At 44.8% G+C, this 23,635-nt stretch overlaps 1 protein-coding gene across 8 annotated transcripts in view; it reads left to right on the forward strand.

Annotated features, from left to right (window-relative positions):
* The window catches only part of GLI2 (GLI family zinc finger 2), a 187,188-nt gene that overhangs the window by 11,077 nt on the left and 152,476 nt on the right, over positions 1-23,635 (forward strand). The window contains exon 1 of one of the 8 annotated variants that reach the window (XM_015868812.3): positions 2,413-2,931. The exons of 2 other annotated variants lie outside the window; for them this stretch is intronic. The gene's annotated coding sequence lies outside the window, so the exon portion shown is untranslated. Of the gene's footprint in view, positions 1-2,412; positions 2,932-23,635 lie in introns of those variants that run through there. 5 more of the 8 variants (XM_015868818.3, XM_085553239.1, XM_085553244.1 and 2 more) reach the window with 5 other exon arrangements.

The following is a 23,635-nucleotide window of genomic DNA, read 5'->3' on the forward strand; positions in this document are numbered from 1 at the left end:
GCCCCATGTGTTCCCCACTTTGAGCTGGTCTTGCTTCCCCCGTGGTTAATCATATTCATTCCACTTACCTAACGGAAGTGGGACAAACCCCAGATTAACAATGGCAGAGCTGGCAGTATGTCAATCTTTTATTATTGAGAGCTTTTTCTCTCTTCTCTTCTCTTCTCTTCTCTTCTCTTCTCTTCTCTTCTCTTCTCTTCTCTTCTCTTCTCTTCTCTTCTCTTCTCTTCTCTTCTCTTCTCTTCTCTTCTCTTCTCTTCTCTTCTCTTCTCTTCTCTTCTCTCTCTTCTCCTCTTCTCTTTTTTTTCTTCTTTTCTTTTTTATTATGATTAAAAACCCATCTCCCTAGTCCAGAACTTTTCTGAATGTTTCCTCTATACCCACACACTCGTGCTACAGCAAGGTATAGTAACTGTGCATTGTCACATATCTTCAAATCCATACCTGGTTTCACCCCCATCAAGCTGTACAAGAGCAGAGAGAAGAGCAGAGGGAAGAGCTGCACTTTGACCCCTTGTTCATATTTTGATTCTTTTATGTATACCAAATGTCAGTCATTCTGTCATCTATTTAATCTCAGACACCTATGGAAGATTAAGAGAGGGCAGTTCAATGAGCAGAGCAGGAGAGAGAAGGACGGATGAGCTACAGTGGTCAGATAATGTAAAAGCCAACTGGAGGTGCTCAAAGAGCCCCAGCCGTCACCCTCCATCATCCTGCTACAAAAAGGAGGAGCTTCCCCCAGGCTTAAAAATCATCTTTTTCTAAAGGATTTTCACGTATGAATTCTAGAAAGAAAAACAGTCCTTGACTATTGAACTGCTCTGAATTAATCCATTATTTCCTTCTTTTGATTTTAAAAAAGTTCTTGACTACAGTCTAGGTGCATATATACTCTAATACTGCAGCAAGAATTTAAGCCATATCTCACATACCGTTATTCTCCAGCAGTTTCTGATTGATCCAAAAACCTCTTATTCTATCCCACCCCCCCGGGTTTGTAGGTCATCCACCCCCAGTGAAGTACCTGGGTGCACAAGTGTGCTTTGTTTGCTGAGATCAAAGGCTTGGTTTGTTCCTACTCCTGGTAACCAAAACCCCTCTCTCTCTCTGTAATGGAGTGCTCTCTTCAGCAGTGAAACCCCTTGCATCACAAAATTCACATGGCGAAAGGTTGTATTTCTGGCTCAGAATAGGATGCATGTGTGCCATGGTGGGAAGAGGGAACTTCCAATGAGATAGTGGGTGCATGCTGGTGCTAGTCTCAGACAAAGATAAAGTCATAATGCTGGTGATTAGTGCAGTTACCTGTTGCCTTGTCTCCCTGGAGTATCTGCATGGAATAAATGGCGTTTTGGGGTGCATGGGGAGCCAGTTGTCACTCTCAAGCGTTAGCCTTTTAATGTCATACAATAACATGGTGTTCAGACGAGATGATGTGGTCTTTTCCAACCTTAATGATTCTATGAGAAAAGAGGTGTACAAGCATTCAGAACGAAGGCACTTAGTTAGCAGCAGGTTTTTAGAATTTAAATTGAGATACCGAGCGTGGGGTCCGGTCAGATTGTATTTTGTACAGAAAGGTTTCCAAGGGGCATAAAGCTCATTCTCTTCTTGCCCAGACCTGGGCTGTGTGTTGGGCAAATCCGCTGGCAAATGTTAACAGTGCCCAAGGGACTGAAAGTGAAGCTGGGGGCTGATGTGGCATGCGGTTGCCATGGAACTGGACATAACCCTGCTGGAGTCAGATACCCCAATGGTCCGGTGAGTTTCAGCTTGCTGTAGGGTACAGCACAGCGACCCTCCCTAGCAGCATCTGGTTGTGTTTTAAACTTTTGATAAATTCCATAGCCAAAGAAATCAAAACAAATCAAGTAACGAGCCCCGTCTGGCCAAGGTCCAAGTTAAAACTGCTGCATTCCTCATTGGTATTAACGTTAATGCATCAGATCAGTGCAAAAGTGAAGATATTTTTGGGATGCAGAGGGGTATGTTTGGGGATATTTTCTTCTCCTTGCAGCTCTGTTCCCAAAAGACAAGGATTAAACAGAGCAGTGTGCTCTGGCCAGGTCAGTCACTGCACTTAGGGAGCAGTCTTTAACGAACACTTCTCCCAGGGAGGACGTTCCAATGGCCCAGGCCCAGGTTACAGCTGTGGAAGATGTTCAGAACACAAAAGCGGAGGAGGAAAAAAGAGCTGGAGAAAGGCACCTCGAGCTCCATCCCGCCCCTGCGTGGATGCGTCCACATGAGGCCAAAGTTTTGTTGTTTGGGGTTCTGCTTGTGTTTTGTTTTTTTTGTGTGTGTTGGTCAGCTTTCCCCGAAGAAGAGGGTTTGGGGGTTTTGCTGTAGATGTCCTCCAGCCGAGCGGAGGTGGGATAATCCCGCACCAAACCGCCACGGTTTGCCCGGGGAAGGGGGCATGGAAAGGGGAGGGGGGGGCAAAGAGAGGAGATCCGGAGAGGTCCGCTGCTCCCACACCGAAAGTGTGCGAAGCTTTTCATTCCCCTTCGTTATTTTTAAAGGGAGGAGGGAGAAAACACAAACCCTGCAGCCAGTCCTCCTTTGAAAGCTCTCCAGCCTCTTCCCCGCAAGCCGCCGAACTTCAGCCTGCGTGTGTGTATATATTTATTTATATACGTGCGAGTGTGCGCGCCGCGTCCCGCGATGGGCTGATGGGCAGCGGGAGCTCCGCGGGCCCACCCCGGCCTCCCCGCACGGCTCCGCGGGGCCGCTCCGCATCGGCAACGCGCTGCGCTCCGCCGCAGCTTTTGGCGAGGAGCAAAGAGAGGGGAGAGGCACAAAAGGGAAGGACGGAGGGAAAGTCCCTCCCACGCCCCCCTCCCCCAAGTTTATGATGGGGGTCCGGAGGAGTAGCTCTGCTCCGCAGCAACCGCTCGCCTGCTGAAAACTTGCTGCTCCGCTTTTTGGGTAAAGTTGATGCTTATTGTGTCTTTTCATTGTGCTTTTTTTTAGGTTTTGTTGTTGGGTTGGTGTGGGGTTTTTGGTTTTGTTGGTTTTTTCTTTTTTCTTTTTTCTTTTTTTTTTTTTTTTCTTTTCTCCTTTTCCGCCTCTCCTCCCGCTTTTGGCGGAGATGCTCCGTGCCGGAGCGGGCCGGGGATGGGGGAGGGGGTGACAATTTGGTGGGGGGCTCCTTTTTGTGTGGGGGGTCGCACCCGTGCATGTTCTTCCCCCCCTTCTCCCCCCGTCTGTGGTGAGCGGAGCGCTGCAGCGCGGTGTGTGTCCGTCTGTCCGCTGTGCCCCCCCCCCGGTGGGGACCGCTCTCTCCTCCGCTCTCTCCGGGACCATTGTTTTTCCCGGGGGCTGCGGGGACCGTCCCCGCACCGGAGAACGCCCGGCCCGGTCCCGGAGCTCCCCATGGCCACCCCTGAGTTCGCCTTTTCGTTATTTTAATTTTATTAACTTAAACCCCCCCGCCCCCCCCCCTTCCTTGTCAACCTCCCGCCCCCCCCCCCCCCCGGGAGGGGCAATCTTTCGACAAGTATATTTGCCGAGGAATTTAAAAAATTCCCTGCTGCAACTTGATCCCTGTGTGATGAGGAGCGGCTCGGAGAGACCCGGACTCCAATCCTATTAAGGACTTAGGGAGTTGAGAGTTTTTTCCCCGGGACTCGGTGGCTTTAAAACAATCGGAGAAGAAGGGAGGGAGATGGGCTCATTTAGATGCCTTTTCTGCCTCAAGTGATTGCCATCATTTCCTGGGCAACCTGACTTGTGGAGGGTAGGGGCTCGGGATGGTTTAGCAGCGATCCTGCCGCTTCTTTTGCGATGGCTAAGGGATTTTATTTTATTTTTCACTCATTGCAGCCGGGCCTGAGAAACTTAATGGGATGGCTCTGCGCTGCGCTCTGCCCGCCCCGGGATGAGTGCGCAGCCCAACCCAGCCCGGGTAGGCCTTTGGTACCCGGTTGTGAGCCAGCCAATGTCCCGGAGTGGCAGAACAGTGGATCTGCCCCCAAACTTGCCCCTTCCTGTAAATACTCCACGTGTTCCATACGGTTCCATCACTGCAAACTTTTACGCCCACTTCTGTGCTCGGATAAATCAGTGTCTCACCCGCGTGTGTTGATTTCGTTGCTTTTATAGATAAAGAGAGTGGTTGTAAAACTTTGTCTGCCCCCCTTGCCGTATCCATTATTATTACTCGTTATTTATTGCAGCTGAGGTGCTCGGGATGCACAAGGCTGTGGAAGTAGATGTGTGACCAGCATGCTCCATAAAGGAGCATTTCAACAGATATCACATTGGCACGCGCTGTGGAGTTGGTGCCAAAAAATAAAAGTAGAGTAAATAAGCCATGAAATTCAAAATACACAGAAGTGGGGTGGAGTGATTTGTTGTAAGATTGATTTGATCTGTTTGTTGTAGCTACCCACCTTTCAAAGAGAAAAATAATAATAAAAATAATAATAAAGTTTTGAGGTCTAAACCTAACTCACCTCACTAAAATAGGAGCCCTAAGTGCAATCTGTGCTGCACATTCACCTGAAGAGGATGATGTGCTGAGTAGCTGCTTGTCGTGCTGGGATGTTTGCATTGCGCGCTGCTCACAGCGTACAGCAGCTGCCGCTGGTGAACTGGTTTGGGTCAGTGTTCGTGAGGGGTGGGGAGGGTGATTTGTGTTTTGGCTGGGACTGCAGGAAATGTTGACACCTGTCAACCTTTGAATTGCAGTAAAAACGCCATGCTGAAGGTTATGGCAAAACCCACAACTTTTAAGAAGTGAATGAGATTCATTGTGGTTTTTCCACTCTAAATGGACTTGACTGAAAAAGTGACTTATCTGTAGAACTAAACGTACCCAATCCACTGAAGATGAACTGATCTCTGTGGGTTTGCGTATGTCCTGGCCTCTGTGTATGTTTGTGGAAGAGCTAATCTGTAAAGTAAGGTGAGGTAAGATTCACTTGAGCTTAAATGTTGTTATTGCTTCAAGTCTGTGGCTTTGAAGTGCCCAGAAATGCAACTGCTGTTCTTCAGAGAAAAACAGAATCTCGAGGACTGTTTCCAACTTCCTTTCAATGTCTTTTTTTTTTTCTTTCAGTGTGTCAAAGGGGATGTATACAGATGGACAAATACTGTTTGTGTTAGGTCATTCATTTAGAGAAAAATTTGAGCCGTAGAGGAATTTGAGCTGGAGGCATATGCCAGTATAAATCTGGCATCATTTCAATGAAGCTACTCCAGTTTATACTTGTGTAAAAGAAAACAGAACTTGACCTCAGATATCCAATACACAGCAGCCTGCATTCCCCAGCGTCACACTGAGTGCTGCAATCCCATTTGGATAAGATCTCTGTTTTTGGCAGCGCAGTGGTATATAGCGATCAGGATTTGGTGTTGTTTTAAAAGCAGTTGGAACTTTTATGGCAAAAGATCATTTTTTACTCTGGCTTTTATGGTTTTAATGCAATTAAAGGCTCACACCATAATGTACCTTACAGTGATGTACTTGCAGAGGAGCCATGGGAGCTCTGGGGCAATAGGACCAGCTGTGCAGGGGAAGGGTTATATGATCACTTTGTTACATGAGTTCAAAATGTTTGGGTTTGTTGGTTTTTTTTAAACTCCTGTTTAGATCAAGTTTGACTTTTTAAGGGTATTTTCCTGTCTTCTGTCCCCATCCTTCTTTGTTTAAGGACATGGTAGAGCATCTGCCCAGATCTCATGAGATTAGGACACCCAGTCAGCTGCCTCCCTTGGGGCTGGTGGCCTACTGTACGGCAGTTGTTTGCCCTGTAGTCTGAAAGGTACACAAATACTTCATGCTTTTGAAGAGCAGAAGTGCTCTGTTCAGAGGGAAGTTTCCAGTGCAGATTAGCGGAGGCAGTGGATTCACTAAGCAATCACCAAAATCTGTATGTATTTGTGCAGCAAACACCTATCTATTGCTTCGCCACAAAGCCTCCACTTAATAATCTGGCCAAGGATTTCAAGGCAGCCAGATTTTTTCAAAGCAGCTACTTAGGGACATTAGATGTGACTATAGCATCAAACTAATTAGTTGCCACTCCATTCCTATGAAGCTTCCAGGGCTTTATAGAAATGCAATATTTGCACTTCTCACTTGCTGCTGAGACATTGAGGTTAAGCAGCCTCTGCTTTTTGTCTGCTCTCATACTGATGGGAAAGATTCCAGCGCATTGTTCGAGTGCTGCGTAACCCCCTTGTATACCTGGGTAAATATTTTAAACAGTTGCGCATTTGGACAACTTACCACAAAGCATGAAGTGGTATTTAGGGTTTGCTGCTGTTTGCTCCAGCGCTGTTCCCAAGGCCTTTTCAAAGAAAAGGGAAACAACAGGAGGTATTCAGGAATTAATGAAAACAACGCTAAATGAAATGATAGCAATGAACAACAAATACTGGTGTGAGCAACTTGGAGAAGGCGTTGTGTTAGAGGCAAGCACTGCACATGTGCATGTGTGTGCTTAAGTATGACTCTGTCAGTGCATGCAGAGTGCATGATGCTTGACCCATGTGTACAGCCAATCCTATACAAGGAATCTTAGATAAATTCACTGATAATTTGGTGCCTGAGTGGTGAGGATCGGATCTTGCGTGGCAGCCTTGAGAGCTGGAGCTCTGTAGCTTTTCCTACTGGGATGACTGCAAACAAATGACTGCACCACTAGGTCCAATTTTCTGCAGGCCAGCTCCAGTTGGAAGCTAATACTTATGAGATAATGCATAGTGTGGGAGAGGCCACTGAACTTTCCTTCATTCATGCCTTAGTACTACTAAAAGCACACTCTGTTCCCTTTAAGTTCTAAAAAAGCCCCAAATTCTCAAATGCTAAAATGTGCCATAGGAAAGCTGTTATCCTGTCATTCAGAAATTCAGAGTATTAAAAGTTATGCTGGATTTCTGAATTTTCTGTGCCACTGAAAAGAGGTCCCTGTGCCTGGAAGTGGGTGCCCAAATTAGAAAACATACTTGGAAATGGGTTCTTTTGGGTCCCCGTTGTGTTCAGGGGAAGCATTTGCAGCACTGTCACTGGGCACGGCTGCCCGAACACACCTGCACGTCCTTCTCCATCCTTTTGCAGTTATTTGAGTTTGGCTGTCACCTCACTGCAATTATAAATATTCCAAGAGAAAACAATACAAATTAGAACTGTAGGTACCAGGATCTTTGTACTGGATGTATTTCTTTTCACTTTCTAAGTGTTCTTTTTCATATGAAAGGAGTTTAGCAGCTTTATCCTTATTCAAGGCTTTTCTTTTTGTATCTGCTGGGGAGAAAACCATTAATTTCGCAGAATGGTGAGAGTAAGCCTTAAGCTGTCTTTGACATTTTAGTTTAACTTGAATAGGTTAATTTTTTTTTATTCTTTTTTTTTTTTTTTTTTTTAAGAAAACAAGTTGGTGGGAAGTGTGTTTTAACTGTGAGCGCCCATTTCGACCATTAGCATGAGAAAAAAAGTTTTAGTGCATTTACTATTGTATTGAATGAAGAGTTCCAACAGTCAGGAAAAAGAAAGTAAAAGGCTGTAAAGAAATGATGGTCTATTCAGATTATTCAGCAGCCCAGAGCTCTGGTCATCTGCCTCTGAAATCTGGGATCGGGATATCACTTTTATCTTCCTGTGCCTTTCTCTCGCCTTTTTCACATGTTCACTTTTGTCAAGGTTTATTGATCACGTTTTCTTCTCCGCAAATCTGTGGAAAATTTAATGAACCAAAAACAACAGAGAAATAAAAGGAACTTTTTATTCACTAGCACTAGATTGAATGTAGTTCTATAGCCGCCACCCTCCCGCCTCCCATGTGCATCATTGTGCTGCTCCTGCGGCGCTTACAGTACGTTACAGTGGGGATGGCCGTGCTATTAATTCTGTTCCGGGGAGAAGTTTGTTTAATGTGTTTGAGATGTTGCAGCAAATCCATCCCCACTGTTTGTCTCTTCTCTGCCCTCCTGGCTTTCAGATTCTTGACTGCGTTGCTCCTACCGCTAAATGCCTCAGAGCGTGTATTCCGCAGAGTTTCCCTCTGCAAGAATGAAATGTATTTGCTGCCTAGCAATTAGACGCAAATTTAAATGATTGCAGATTAGTAGCAGTTATTTACAATCCCGATTGTTTTGGTGCTATGATCCTTGTTCATTACACATCTGCTTTGCCATGGTGCTGCCCCAGAGCGCTTTGTGATGCAAATGCTTTTGTTAACTTACAAATAGTTTCAGTATCTAGATCATCTCAGGTGACATACTTCAGTCTCTTCTGTTTCTCCCCAGATGGACTTAAAAAGATGTAATTAAATGTAGCTTCCAGTATGATTAAGCATTGCTAACATTTTCCTTGGCATGGTTTACTCGAACTCTGCCACTTTCTGATCCTGTCACTGGAAGGTTTTTAAATAAAGACCTTTCTAACATGAATAAGTGTAGGGAAATGAGTTAAAACTGAGCATGTTATTTCTCTCAGTGATTTCTTGGGTGTTTGGACTCCGAAGAACTTCACTACTACTCTAAGTTAAAGTTGCAGGGGAATGATAACCTCAGAGTTCTGCCCAATAGTCATGAACACTCCAATATTAAGTAGTGTCATCAATGCTGATGCTTCTAAGGGATGATCTAAAAGCTGCAGAAGGGCGTCTGTATCAGAGCTTGCAGTTTCGGATGCAGGGATGGCACACCTGTGACTGCATCTGCTTTTTCTATGCACAAAGTGTCAATCCCTCCTGTAGGAATGCGCACCTGCAATCTCAGAGTGCCTCTAAATCCACCAAAAGGACTTTGTGCCCAGCAGGATGCATCCTACTGGGAAAATCTGGGCTCCTGTTTGTAAAAAAGAGCAATAAAAAAGACTTTTATGCACTGTGAAATGTGGGATTTTGCTGTAGATAATTCATTCAGATGAAACTAATGAAATCTCCTTGGAGGAACAGGCCTTCTTTGGGATGTAGTGCTGCAAAGTGGAACCTGGTGTGGGTTCAGTCTTTGGGTAACAGGCACTGTATGGTTACCGTCCCTCACCCATTTCACATAGTGACAAACATCCCCAGTGTGGGGCTGCAGAGCCCCCCATGCTCTGGAAGGGATGATCAGCTGCACAGCTGAATGCCTGCAAGAGCAGTGAAGAAAAACATCCGGTGTTACAAATGCCATTCAGATGCGTAGGAGATGCCGTAATATCACAGCTTGGTGGCTTGTATTCATTACTGGGAACTTTAAATAATGTGCCTTTGGAAATTAAATCCTTTTTTTCCTTTAAACATCTGAAATATTTAATGAGCGTGTTTTTTTGTAGCAAGGGGATCACCTAGAATTTGAGTTCTATGTGAAGCGCATTGATTCACTTATTAAAATTAATCAAAAAAGCCTTGAAAACATCTCACCAAATTTATTTACAGTTTGAGAAGCTGCATCCCTATCTAAACTCAGTCTATTGCTTTTTACTGACCTGTGGTGTCCTCCTATTAGAGCCCCTTGTATCAAAATTTCCATGAAAGCAAGGTCTGTTGGTTGCTCTGGTGTTAAAAGAGCATCAGCTCCCAGCGCTAAGATAGCGCCTTTCAGAGCAGTCCTTAGCAGCGCCTCTTTGTGCAGCGGACAATGCAATAAGTCAGACAGGACTTTCTGAGCCACCTCTGTAAGGAACTGTAAGGGCTACTGAAGTACACTTGTGTTAAGTTGAATTGATTGAAATTTAATGGCTGTTAGTAGCTATGAATGGTAATGATTTCCTAGAGTATCTTCACCATGCTTGACATTAATAACGGGAGAGTGTGTTCGTGTGATGCCAGCGTGTTACTCATTTTTAAAGATGCTTTCTCCCGGCCTTCTTTCACATAATTTAGTTGTTTTGATGCTTCAAGAAAAAAAAAAAAAAAAAAAAAAAGGGGGGGGGAGGGAGGATGGAAAGGAGCCACCTTGGGCTTCAAGGAGCACAGAGGAGCGCCTACATCTTGTCAACATAATTTTGTGCCCATGATTTTTATTTTTTCCAATTCCGACATAAATCAGACCACAATACAGTGAGAGTGATGAATTTGTTTTACACGCCATCATGAATTAATGCTATGCAAATTGAAGCTTTGCAGGTGCCATGATTTACTTAATAATTTCAAGTTGTAATGTTTAAACTCATTCATTATGTTGGAGCAAAAAAAAACACGGCACGTTCATATTTTTGAACGTGAAATGTGAGATTTGTGTGCATTTGCTATGTGTAGTTGCTGTGTAAGCACATTTGATGGCTAAGAAAGAATCAATCAGTGTTTGCATTCGGCGTCTTATGCCTGTAGATGTTACCAAGACATTTCAAAGAGAATAATCAAATATTTGTGTGTAAGGGAGAGGAAGATGCTGGTAAAACATCTTTCAAGGCTTATAGAAAAGAAGGAAACTGCCAAGGTTTGTTTTTTTCTGCCTAATATATATATATATGTAAAATCAGATTGGTATGGTCTTCCTATGCAAAGTGGCCTTTATTTGATCCCGTGGGGCTTGCTGCGAGCTGTTCCCCTATCTGCATTCTGTGCCATACGTTTGGGATGAGCTGGGGAACTGGTGGGAGCTACGGGCATCCGGGGTCAGAGGTGAACGCAAATGGGATCGCAGGGTTTTCAGGCTTTGATATCATTCTTAGTGCGCTTCCCGAAGGCGAAGGACAAGGGGGAGAAAAGTTTGACACATAAATACATCTTGAATCTCTGAAGATAAGAATAGATTTTGACTTTATTTCTCAAAAAATTGAGGTCACTGTGGTCTGATGACAGGCTGAAAAGCTCATCACTCAATTTTTTTCCCATTCCCCCCCCCCACCCCCCTTTTTTTTTTCCAGATGAACAGAGGGAGCTGATTTTTGATACATTGTGTGTGTTAAGTTATTGACAACATATTCAGGTTTGGAAATCTGTGGCCCTGGGGTCAAGGCTCAACATTCAACATCAGGGCCCCCCAGCCCAGGTAGTAAAAATATTATCAGTTCTGCCATAAAAGAATGAAATCTCTGAAATTTCGCAATGAACTGAAAGTGACGCATTTGGAAAAGTGTTTGCTCTACACGACTGGACTGTGAGTTTCCATGACTTCTACAGCTATTAGTGATGCAAGCTGATTCACAGCAAGATTGCCCCCAGCGCCGTTGGCCAGGAGCAGAGTGCTACTTTTGGCTCCCAGTAATCATGAAAAGTTTTCCTTTTGCTGGGTGTGTTCTTGAAGAACTTAGAGGAGAAATAAATCCTGATGTGCCGTTCCAGAAGTTGCCATTAGTTGGGTGTTAAAGGGCCTTCTGGGAAGCAGTGCGCAGTGTATGTACCGTGATCAAGTTAATTATGTTGCTTTGGCAACCATAGCTTTGGTATTTCCTGACTCAAGCTTGCTGATGGAGTCATATTCCAGTACCTGGCATCATCAGCTCTAAAATCTCTTGCAAAATCAGGTCGTATTTGTAAAAAAACAAGCAAACAAACAAACAAAAAGGGCAGAAAAAAAGAGAGATGGGTCTTTTTTTGATAGTGTTAAAGGTCACTGTATTGCAATTAAATGCAGGTTTTCTGTTGAAATAAGACTGCAGGGAATGCTGTAGCAGTGCAGCTGTTTTTCCAGTAGACTCCGAGTGATTGTTTAGAATTCCTTGTGTAGAGAATTTCAGTGTTTTGAGGTTTTGCTCCAACTCACAACAGGTCAGGTCTGGAAATTTAAAATTCCGTTGTAGACTGTAGTAACTGTACTCCTAACTTTGCTCTTCCTTTCTCAGAACTGTAATGGGTTATAGGGCTGAGTGCATTAGGTGTGTTCCTAAACCATGAATAATTGTTTGGCCTTTGTTTTATTGTGTTTGTTTGTTGGGGTCTTTTCCCCACTTAAAGAAAAGAGAATTAAGGGGAAACCATTGCACATATTGTGGTTGCACTGTCTCGGTAAACCTAAGGAACTTCCTTGCTGCAGCACTCTTAGTCTCTGTTCTCTGTTCAAGAAAAAAGTTCTTTCTTCTGCATTTCACTCCCAGGCCTCTGGCAGGGTTTGCTAAAATTTAAACTATGCATTGAGCTTACTCTGAGAACTTTGCTGGTGCTGGAGCTGAGTTCATCTGTCTGGGACAAAGAACACTAGGTGGTGGGCGGTGAATGGCAGGCCTGGATCCGCACCAAGGGGACGGATGGGGATGGAGCGTGCAAGGTGAGAGATCCTTTACTTTCCTCCTTTACTTTCCAGAGGGCATTTCCAGTGGTGCAGGTGGCAGGGGGATCTCTGCCAAAGCATTCACTTCCTTTAATCTCTTCCCAGGGTAGAGATACCCAAAAGCAAGATGCCATCCAACCTGCTGGGAGGGGAGATTGTAGAATCACAGAATGGTTTAGGCTGGAGAGGACCTTAAAGATCATCCGGTTCCAACCTCCCTGCTGTCAGTAGAGTTGCCAGATACTAGATCAGGCTGCTCAAGGCCCCATCCAGCCTGACACTGAGCACTTCCAGGGATGGGCAGGGTCTTTTTGGTGGAGGGACCTTTTGACAGTGAGCTGGAGCCATGCTGGGCTGCCTGTTCGTTCTGGGCAGGTTTCTCTCAGGTCCCCACAGGTAAATCCACACCACACGATGACTTGCTGGGGAGGCACAGCCTCAGATGTGGCTGGAAATATTTAGTGCATTGGGGATGGTCAGGAGCTGATGTGCTCCAGCTGTCAGGCTGAAGGACAGAGATGCAGTAATGTGGGACCCATAGCCTTGGCTGTCTTGGTGTCATTGTCTGCTGTTGCAGATTCAACTATGCAGTCTAGGGGAGACATGCCGACCTCAACCCACTTCATGTTGCTTCATATGGAATTACAGGCAGGTTCATGGGGTTTACCAGGAGTTCTGTGGAGATGTAGTGAACAGGTGGACTGCTCAAGGTGTCCTCTTTTAAGTGACTTTACCATCCTCTGGCTGCTTTCTCCTGGCATGTTGTGCCTCCTGTAAAGAAGGCAGGGCAGATGGGGTTTTTTGCGTGTTATTTTTCCCCTCTTCCTACATGACGTTGTTCAGTGGGATGAGGTCTGTGCTACCCACAAGCCAGGCAGCACGTCTCCCTAGGAGCATGACATCACATGGCCCTGCAGCCTCCCCCACCGGCTGGACCATGAGTATCGTCAGTGCAGTGTTACAAGCCAAGTGCTTAGGTGCTCTTTTTCTGTCCGAGTGCTGTGGATGTCACACCTCAACTCAGTGTCTACTCTGTTTCAACACTTCCTGTGAGCTAATGGAGTTTCAACATCATCCATTTCTCCCTCGCTCTCTGCGGGCTGCAGATTTCTGTACATCCTTTTAGGTCACAGAATCGCAGTGCCCTGTCTTCTTGCCAGCTAATCAAATGACTAATTAGCTCTTATATCGCTGTGGTTATCTTTTGCGCTAGCTTTGGTTCAGCTCTGTGGGGTGAAGATTGCTAAGAGAAAACACCGGAGAATTGTTTGACTGGAAACTTGGAGGTGGATGTGGCCAGGAGCCTCCACCATATGGGTAATCACTTGTGTCCATCCTTATCTGTGTACCTAATTCATTTCTGTATATTAAGGCATTTACTGTCGCAAAAAGGCAGCTTCTTTCATGCCCCCTCTAACATGCTTGGAAGTGGAAACTTGGACAGAGCAAATCTCTGTGTGCATCACAGCACCATTAACCCACTTTATTTCCAACTTTTCTCAGGTGTTGGTGGCATCTGTTTGCGACAGATGCTGTATGATAAAGCCTTCAGATCAACATGCCTTTGGAGATATCAGTGCTCTGTGTTGGTACTTGCAGATTGCCGTATCCAAATACTCTTCTTTAATTGTCTTATTAAGGAGAGAATTAAGCTTTGTGCTTTGACTGTTTTGGTGCCAGTGATCCTTATTGCAGGCTTTGGCACGGCACCGCATCGTGTTTTAAAGAGACAGCATCACTTAATGGTGTGGGAATTGAGTTGGAGGATAAAATCCACTGAGAACAATGGCTGACTGAGTACGGTACGTAAAATCTGATTTTATGTTCTTCCCTCCAGACTATTAGGTGGGGGGTTCAGCTCACATGGCTGTGATGATTTCAGAAATAAAAAGCAGAAATTCTCACTGCTGCCAGACCACAGGCTCCTCAGCGCCAGACTTGCAGACGAATGTCACATGTTGCTGTATGTTTTGAAAGCATACCATGTGTTATTCTTTAGCTGTCTCAGCCCTCCTCCCAGCTATATAATCTTCTCCCCAGTCAACCTCACAGAATCACTTAGAATGAAATGAGCGTTCCTCTCTCCCCCTCCCATGCAGACTCAGGCTCTGTTCCCCCATACCTGTCACCTCGCATGAAGGTCTCTCCCTGCAAACTTGCAGCAGTGATTTTAACTGGACTCAGTGTAACTGCCCCTCATGCTTTATGTCAGACACTTCAGATGCTGATGTTTCAGCTTATGTTGTGTGTTAGGATCAGGAGCTCACCAGTGATTCAACATATGGTTAAAAATGTTGTGTGTGGGGTATAATGTGTTTCAGTTTTACTCAGCTGTGGGTCTAGATAACAAACGCTTGCCATTAGAACTGCTGTTTCCAGAAACAATTTTTTATACTCCTCCTTTTCTACTGTCTTGGATTAATGTTTCCTCCAGCTAATGACAGGACTGGACATGCAAACTAGATTAGAGCATAGTGTGAATAGTACAAGCTGAAAATGCTGGTGTTTCTCATTGTGGTCTGCGAGGTTGCAAGGAGCAAACTAAAAGCCACCAGAAAAATTAACCCAAGACCCTTGGGTCCCTCTTGTCATGAGGGTGGTTCTCACAGAGTTTGCCTCTGAAGGGTCCTCACTGCTTGGTAAAACCAGGGAATACTGGGGCTGTGCCACTTGTGGCAGTGGGACATCCCTCTGCTGCCTGTGGTGCTGGGGCCATGGTGGCAGAAAAGGTGAGACTGCAGCCTGGCACTGTGCTGCTGTGGGTGACAAAGATGAGGGTGCTTGCTGTGGGAGCAGCTCCTGGGGCTGCCAGCTGCAGGAGGGCTGCTCCTGATTTTAGCAGAGACAGGAGGCAGGCAGTGCTTTTACTCAGCAACTCATAAGTTTGGCTTACACTGCCAGGAGCAGGGGTATTCCACTGCTCCTGCATCTAATAGTTCTATGAGCCTCACTGATGTAGGCAGTGCTCCTGCGACCACCCTTGGTGCAGGCTGTGCCAACTGATGTCCCAGCCTGCAGGCAATGCCGTGCACTGGTTAAGTTCCCATTCTTATTCTTTTAAAACCTTAGATTTCAGTCCTTGTTGAAAGGCTGAATCTCAGCCGGTGTCTTGGGTGTCAGGCTTGGAATTCTCTCTTCTGGAGAAAGAAGTGATTTATTAGCTTCCTCTGAAAACTGGATGAGAATAGAAAGTTCATGTTTCATGTTTAGGTGTAATTGCAAATGCAATGTTTGAATGATGAGGTGCACAGTGTTCAGAAGGAAAGCTGACACCATCCCATCCAAGTGCAGGGTTTCCACCTGGCTATGGTTCTGTCGAATCAATCTGATGAGTCCCAATGTAACTGGGACCTCATTTCTCACTGCCTCCTTGGGCTTACTGGTGGCTCTTACTGGGCACAGCAGCTAGGTGTGCTTTAGTGGCAGACATAGTGATGGGACGTGGCAGGGGCTAGCACTGGGCATATCAGCCTAAGGGGCAGCAAGTGCAGTGTCCTGCTCAGCTGAGATGTTTAGCCTGTGTCTGTGGGGAAGAAGATCCTGATCTCCCTTTGGATACTGCAGGAGAGACCCCCAGAGAACAGGGAAGAGAATGGGCTACGGTGGTGTGAGAGAAAGGGCTGTGTAGTACTTGGTTAAAGAGGAGTTGGAGTAGAAAACTGTTGTTTGTCTGGACAGATCGCTTACATCTGGTACAGAAGTTTGATGAGGGGTCAGTGCAGCTACTGTTAGCACTAGTCTGCCCTTAGCATCTCACAGGGTGGGTCTGAGCTCTCTAGAGTTCCTAAGAGCTCTGTCTCATCGTCTGGAGAAACCCCAGGTATATGCAAGTGGGTAGCTTGACTTAGACCCTTGGAAATATAGGTACATGTTGCAGCTTTGACACGCTCATCAATAGAGGATGTTTGCTCTTCTTAACACAGGTTCTTAAGAAAAGGTCTATGAGTAAGAGCTGCTTTGGGAGGTCAGGTGTGGCAGAGAGGGCTTTCTTTCAGCCCCAAGTATATTACTGTTTCCCACCCATGTGGACCACTCTGAGCTATTTATGCTAATGTGCTCAACAAGGAGTTATGTTTTAAAACCATCCAGAGCTTTTGCTAGAGAAAAGAGGCAGGTTACTCTGCAGCTCTGTAAAGACAAGCAATATGTGTAATACAGTGTGCTTTGTTTGCATACCGGTGCTTAGGGGCTGTTGAAAGCAATCACTATAAACTAGAAATCTGTAATGGGTTTGGGACGTGAATTGGTGTGTTGAACCTTACTTTTGTGGTGCTGTCATAGGAGAACAAGAGAAGCTACTTGAAGCGGATCTCATTGATTTATGAAAGAAGTAGTTGGGAGTTTGGTTATTTCCCAGGGGGCTTTACAGAAAGCAGTACTTTCCCTACCCTTCCCTTATCTTAGAGAGCCTTTCCTGGGGTCTGCAAAGCTCATCTTATCTTCCAGGGCACTTGGGGGACATAGATCTGTTACGACTCTGGTTATTAGCAACACCAGAACGGATAATCACAGAAAGCAGAACCATTGCATTGTCATATAGGGAGATCGTAGATCGTTCATAGTCTGTTTTTTGCCTTAAAGTTTTCGATCTTCAGCAGGCCAGACAGTGCCTTAGAGAACAGAAGGCTGGAATGTAGAATCAGCAGCTCTCTGCTCTTCCAGACCTGTGGCGAGTTGCAAAAGCACATTGAGCTCACAGCCAGTCACATCATGCACTGCCTCTTGGCTCCCATATGCTTAGGGGACATGAAGAAGAGTCAGAGAAACAGCCTCAGAGACAGGGAGCTGGGGTAAATTATGCTGGGGGAAAGAAGAGGCATCAGATACCAAACCAGTCTTCATTGGTTCTGCAACCTGTTGGACAACTTGTGTTGTTTTATTAACTTTTTATTACAGCAGAAGTGACTAGAATAAAAATAATCTAGGTGCCAAGGGGATAAACAGTGAATTAAAAGGATTAAGGTCTGAAAGTTTTATTGCTTTTAGAATGATGTTATTAGATTTACTAGCTTAAGTTAAATTTACATGGCTGAATTACTTCTCAACCTAGTAAAGAGTTTTGTAGAGAAAAATACATCTGTTTAGGTGTTTTAGAAGAACTTTATCCAGAGTATGTCACAACTCTTTGGGCTGTTATGGAGGTGTAGAGCAGCCATCCTTTCTGTCATAAGCTAAATGGGTTGCTGACTTGCCATTTGATTCTTCTTCTGGAAGTCAGTGGGATCTGCATGTGGTAGAAGAACTGAAAGCAGCTCTGGTTGTTAAGATAGCAAGAATTCACAGTGCGTTTTCAGTTACATCACCAACTGCAATATTTTGCAAAATTTTAGTGTTCTTAAACTCTTGAGAAGTTTTAAGATATACGTATATATTTTTAACATATAAAAGCCCTTTGTATTCTAAAGACATCTCATGGCAAACTGCTGACTGAAGATGACAGAGGCAGTTCCATTTAAGCTTACCCACGATAAACTTCTCTCCTGACACCTGGCGACATAGTCAAAGCAGTAAATAACCATCATGCTCCTGCCCAGTATAAGGTCTGGGGTTTGCTGTAGTATGTGTGTTGGCTTCCTTTGAACCCACAGTGCTTGTGTGTGGCTCTTTCCCCCACAGCTCCTCACTCAGCACACTTGCATGTTGGACAGAGTCCAGATTTCCTCCCTCCTGGGGATTTCTTTGCTGTTAATTTAAGTGATGGCAAATGCAAACTTCTTGCCAGAGCTTGCTGTGTGTTTTTTGGATGCTTTTTTTAGCTGTTCCCTGAGGGGTCAGCTTTTGTCCTTCCTCACTGTGCCATTCTGCTTTAGGGAGAGAGGCCATGAGCTGGAGCTGATAGGTCCCACCTGGCTTTGATGGTGCCTCTGACATGGCTTCAGAACACAAGCGCCTGTTGCAGTTTTTGGAGACTTTTACTTTGTTGTTGTCTGTACAAAGCTGAGCTTATATGCGTGTGTGTGTGTAATCTTAACGGCAGACCAAATCATTCTTGCCTGTAATAGTGTCTAGTTTGTATCAGATGGTCTGCAGCAGTGACACTTTGTAATTTTAAATGCTGGAAGGAAGTTGAAGTCAGAAAAAAAGCTATTTTGTGCAGCTATTAAAAGGTGGGTTTCTCTTTTAAAGTCCCGTGTGGAAGATGTGGGTCAGAGTGAACACGCTGAGAAGAATCAAGTGCCCATCTGCCAAAGGTTGACACGCTATCGCCTCAAAATGGAGATAGCTTAGACCGTGGTGTCACTCACTGGCCAGCACTTGGTGGCCACAGTCCCCTTGCGGATAGACCAGCAGTAGCCATGAGCATACACCATCTGGGAAGGCGAGGGGGCTGCTTCTCTGTTGTAAGCTATCACCTCCTTCCAAGGGTCTTGCCCTGGTCACTGGAGTAGGATTTGGCGCCTGCCCCAGCGCTGAGCTCTGCTCCCCACCGTTATTCTCCAGAGCCTCCATCCTGCTGCGAGGCCTGTGCTTGCACAGCCGGGAGTCGGTTCAGTTGTGGTTTTACCCCTGTCAGCTATTTTCAGCAGCGCTCCTCTTATTTGTCCAGATGACTTTTCTGGAGGAAATGTGCAGTCGGATGTGTTCACAGGATGGGGAAGAACAGCGGCGGCTTTATGAAGACGCAGGTGTTGGAGGAATGTCATCCATTTGTGCTTCGTTTGCATTGGGTTTCCGCGGGGCCCTGTGTTTTCTGTAACCATCCAAGGTGTTCTTAAAAGCAAAAAATTTGGCTTAGCACGGGAGTATGTAAGCCCAGCCGGTGCGTAGGTGTGAGGGCCCTGGTGTGGTCTTCCATTTCCCAGTGGGTTGAAAGTCTTTGGGAAGGGCACCTTGTAGGCAACTGGAACAGATGGTGAGGAAGGGCATCAGTGTGGCCTCCCAGATGGAGAGAGAGACTTGTGTGAGCAGCGTGGCAGGTAGATTTGGCATTTGGTGAAGCTACTGGATAACTTGTGGAGAGCAGTCAAACAGCAGAGCAGCATTTCAAAATGGGATTAGAGTAAGCAAAATGCCCTAGGCTGTCTGGGGGAACATACAAGAGGAGAGATCTGGGAAGGACCATTACCCAGGATCCCAGGGTCCTCAGGAATCAATAGGTAAGTATAAAAAGGCTGCAAATTTGTTGCTTCTGGTAACTTAAAAAGTGTGTTTGGGTGTTTGTTCTGTAGTGAGTAGGGAGCAGGGCCTCAAAACAGATCGCTGGTAACCATGGTAAGTGTAATGCATTCAGGTCTGCTTCACCCCATTACAACAGAGATTGACAAATTGGAGAGTGTTCAGGGAAATAAATAAATAAATAAAAGTAACGAGAGAGCTTGAGGGATTGACTTATGAGAGAAGACCAAAAGAGCTGAATATGGATAACTTGGCTAAAGGATGACAAATGGGGTGGTTGAGATATAAATCTACAAACATCTGAAGGGTGTAAACACCAAGGCTATGAAGAATTATTTAGAGTGGTACAATGGGGTGTAACTAGAAGTAATGGGATGAAATTTAAGAGAAGGCAAATTTCAGTTGAATAATGGGAGAAGCTTTTTGACAGTGTGATATATTAGGCCATGGCTTGCTCTTCCAGCAGTAGTCCTAGTGCTCACTACTTATGGCATAACCCTGTTCATTAAGAAGCCAGAGATTTTCAGTCTTTATTAAGGACAATTTCAAATTGTGCCTTGTGGGTTTTATTTGTTTGACACAGATGTGTAAGCTGTACACAGAAATCCTTGTGCCATTCCATGTGTGTGCATCTTGATATTGCATCCTGGTATCTCAGTATCAAGTGGCTCTTGACGTTGCAGCAGTGGATGTGAGCCCGAGCAGCTTCTCAATCCACAGCTCAGCCCAGACAGCCCTGTTGGCATGAGAAGCTGGGTCATGTCTGCTCTTTGATAAGGGCCTCCTCTTACCTCTCGCACTTCTCCCCAGCTGAGCATTGTACTATTACCATTTGGGGGTGAGTTCAGTTACGGTCTCTGGAATCACCATCAAAGTTATACTGCACCTGTGTGCAGAAACAAAAAATCTTCCACTTTACTTCAAAGAAATCAAACAAGATCCCATCTATGTACATGGTCTATGGTCTTATAAAAATCTACAGTACTGCACCTTAACGTTTTCTTCAGAAACTCCCATTTCTTCTCCTGCTTTTCTCTTCACTTGAAATGCAAACTAAGGTCAAAAGATCACTTTCCTACTGGCAGAACACGCTGCATTGTCTGTCATTTAAAACGTCCTCCACAGTAACTGAGGAGGGGTTCATTTATCTGCTCGTTATGCCTAAGCATGACTCTCTTGAATGCATCTTGCCTTTTCTTATCTTGAAGGGCTAAATTAGAAAATTAGGTAAACTAGCTGTGTAAATCAAGGTAGAACATCTCAACTAAAATGATAGTTTATCTTCAGCATAGGGAAGATGGCAGAGATTCATGTAATTAGAGAACCAAATGCAGCTGTAGCACTTAACATGTGATAGCAACTCAGCTATTCTTTTGGAGAAAGAGGACAGAAAACTTGAAAGTGTTGGCGTGCTTGGAGCACTAATGAAATGAGCTTGGAAGTCTGTTATAATTGTTCGTAAATGTGTTTTGTATTGCTTGTGCTGTCCCTGAAGAGGTCTGTGTCTGTATACTTCAGGGAAATTTCTGAATTATATCCTTTCTCAGCCTGTGGGAAGAAAGAACCACTAAAGGGTTTCATTCTCCTCTGGATGAGGATATTTTCTTTGCTGAAAAATGCAGTTTTGTTCAACTCAGAACTGGATTAATTTGGTGAACGCTTTTAATAGGGAATTTTGCTGCGGGGGGGAGGAAAATGTCTAAATAATTGTGTCTTTTTGCAGCCCTTCCTGTCACTGAGGGCTGTGGTGAGAGTGCACTTCTGGATAGGAGAGCTTTGCTTTGAGCCACTTTTCATACCCAGATCAAGGGTGGATGTGTGTGCTCAGGGCCTCTTGTCTCAGGAGAGCAGCATAACCACTAAGCTGCCTCAAGTTTGCCACCTTAAACTAAGTGGTTTCCATTCAGCAGAAATAAATCATTCATGTCAGAATGACTCCAGAATTATTTTTAAAAAATTGTTTGGTTTCCCTGCTGCATAGGAGTATCAATAATTCTCCCTACCTTATTGCTGAGGCCACTTTAAAAAAGGAATTTAAATTATACAGCTGGTGGTCGCTAATAGCATTTACAGGAGACACTGGTGTTACTTTCTGGAGTTCGATCCATGACATTTTAGCACCTCCATTTGTAATTGGGGCCCTACCGGTTGGTTTACAGAACAGCCTGTCCAGCAATGCTCCCCTCATGAAGAGGACGGGGCAGTGTGGTCAGGTTTCTTTCCCATTGTTTTGCTTATTCCTCCAGACCTAATTAGCACGGGATGTCATTGCAAAGCAGTGGCATGGAGCAGGCAAAGAGAATCACAGAATCACTGACATTGGAAAAGACTTCTAAAATCATCCAATCCAACCACCCACCTATCATCGATGCTGCCTGCTAAGCCATGTCCCTAAGTACCACATCTCCATGTTTTTTGAAGTCTTCCAGGGACAAAGTATTTGGAGTGATGGAGGAAGGCCTTTGGGAAAGGGCACCTCAGACTCCCAGTGTGAAGGAACTGAGCTGGGCAGTGTGCAGACCTGATACAAGTAAGTGTGAGTTTATCAGGGAAAGAGAGGAAGTTGCCCACTCTTATAATCTGCCATCAGCAGTGCAAAGCCTAAAGCCAGCTTGCGCAGCAAAAGGATTAATTTGCTAATGATGTTGGACCTGTGCAGATGTTTGAACTACTACTGTACTGAATAGTAGTAGTTTGTCTTCTTACATTTCCCCATAGCAACTGCAAAAGAGTTTCAGATGTCTGCAGCCCTTCCTGCTCTCCTTCTACCATGAACCAGATGTTTTGCTGCCTGACTCCAAGGGATGGAGCAGGCCGGAACCCACCTTCTGGCAGGAAATGAGGAGAAGGCCGAGCAGAGGGATCAGCCCAAGTGCAGGGAACACACCTTTCTTTTTCTTCCACCATATGGGAAAACACACAAATGTGTGCACGGAAGCCACACCGTGGAAGCAGATTATTTTGTCTTGAAATACTCACTTTCTTTAGCGGCATTTGAAGGCTGGACAGCTAATTTCACTGGAGGGTTGCATAGTTTCTCTGCTGTCTTTGGGTCATGTGCTTTTATCCTCTCTCTTTCCTTTACTAATTCCTTTCTTTTATCTCCTGCAGTTCCTCATTTTCTGCCCAGCACTGAGTGCCTGTGAGAGTAAATGTTTATAATGATTCTTCTGCTTTGGGTGAAATCTCTTCCAGCTTTCAAAGAAATATCTTTCTTTCAGTCTGCACTGATGTAAACTTTTAACAGGAGGAATTCCCTGGATTCAGGAATGGCTTCAGGAGTCCAAGTGCTCTGTATTCTCTGTAGTGCTGTGTCCATGGGAGTCAGTGTAGAAACTGCCAGCATGTGTTGCCTTCTACCTCTGCTTTTGAGTTTAAGAGTGGGTTTAGGCCTTCTATACAATACAGTAGCAGCAGCAGCATATAGTAACAGTGCTTCTTTTTGTTTATGTCTAAATAAACTGTGTTTCCACAAGATCTGTCAGAGGCTAAGCTTGGGTTTTATGAAGGAGTAAATAAGCTATGAAAGAGTTATTCTGTGCGTTGTGTCAACAGAAGTTTATTTACCTGTTGGAGGAAGAAGTACCCCGACTTACGGCAATTTGTTATTGTTTTCTATTTTGTTGGGTGCTAACATGATTCTCAGTCAATTTTATATTCTGTTTTCCCGCAAAAGAAAATGATATCAGCTTTTTTGTTGTTGTTATTTTCCTTGGCAAAAGTTAATACTTTATTTATTGTTAGCTGCCATAGGCTGTATTTGAAGTAGCTGATCTTTGGAGATGTATAATTCACACGTTTACTTTGCACATCCATTTAAAAATAGTGAGGAGGTTAACGAGCCTTAGGTGATGGAAACTTTTTCCTTGTGTACTCGTTTTAAACAACAAATGCAGATCAGCAGTGACTGAAGGTTATAACTAACGGCTATTTGCCGTTATCTGTACTCATACAGTTTCCATTCATGCCTCTTGTGCTTTAAAAACAATTATGCCTGATGCAAGTATAAAGAAGTTGAATCACAGATGAATGGATGGTCAGGAGGTATCTCAACATCTGGTGACTGTCTGGAAACTAGGAGCCTTGGCTCCCTGTCCCAGGAAAAGGTCCACAGCTACACAATGCATCAAGGCTCTTTTGAGCCTGGTTTCTCAGTGAGTGATGGTCCCCTGCTGTTCCACACGATGTCCTGCAGAACTTAGAGGTGCATGTTTCTTAAGGTCTCGGCCAACTGCCAGCTTAGCAGGATGCAGAACAAATTATACAGGATTTATTGGGATGTCCAGAGAAATCAGCTGTCTTTGCAGTACGTCCACCTTGGATGAATAATGTCTTGTCATTTTTCTCTGACAATACAGGAAACTGGCCA

This window comes from Coturnix japonica, chromosome 7 (assembly GCF_054131305.1).
Source record: "Coturnix japonica strain WE chromosome 7, WE-NBRP24, whole genome shotgun sequence".
NCBI classification, from domain to species: domain Eukaryota; kingdom Metazoa; phylum Chordata; class Aves; order Galliformes; family Phasianidae; genus Coturnix; species Coturnix japonica.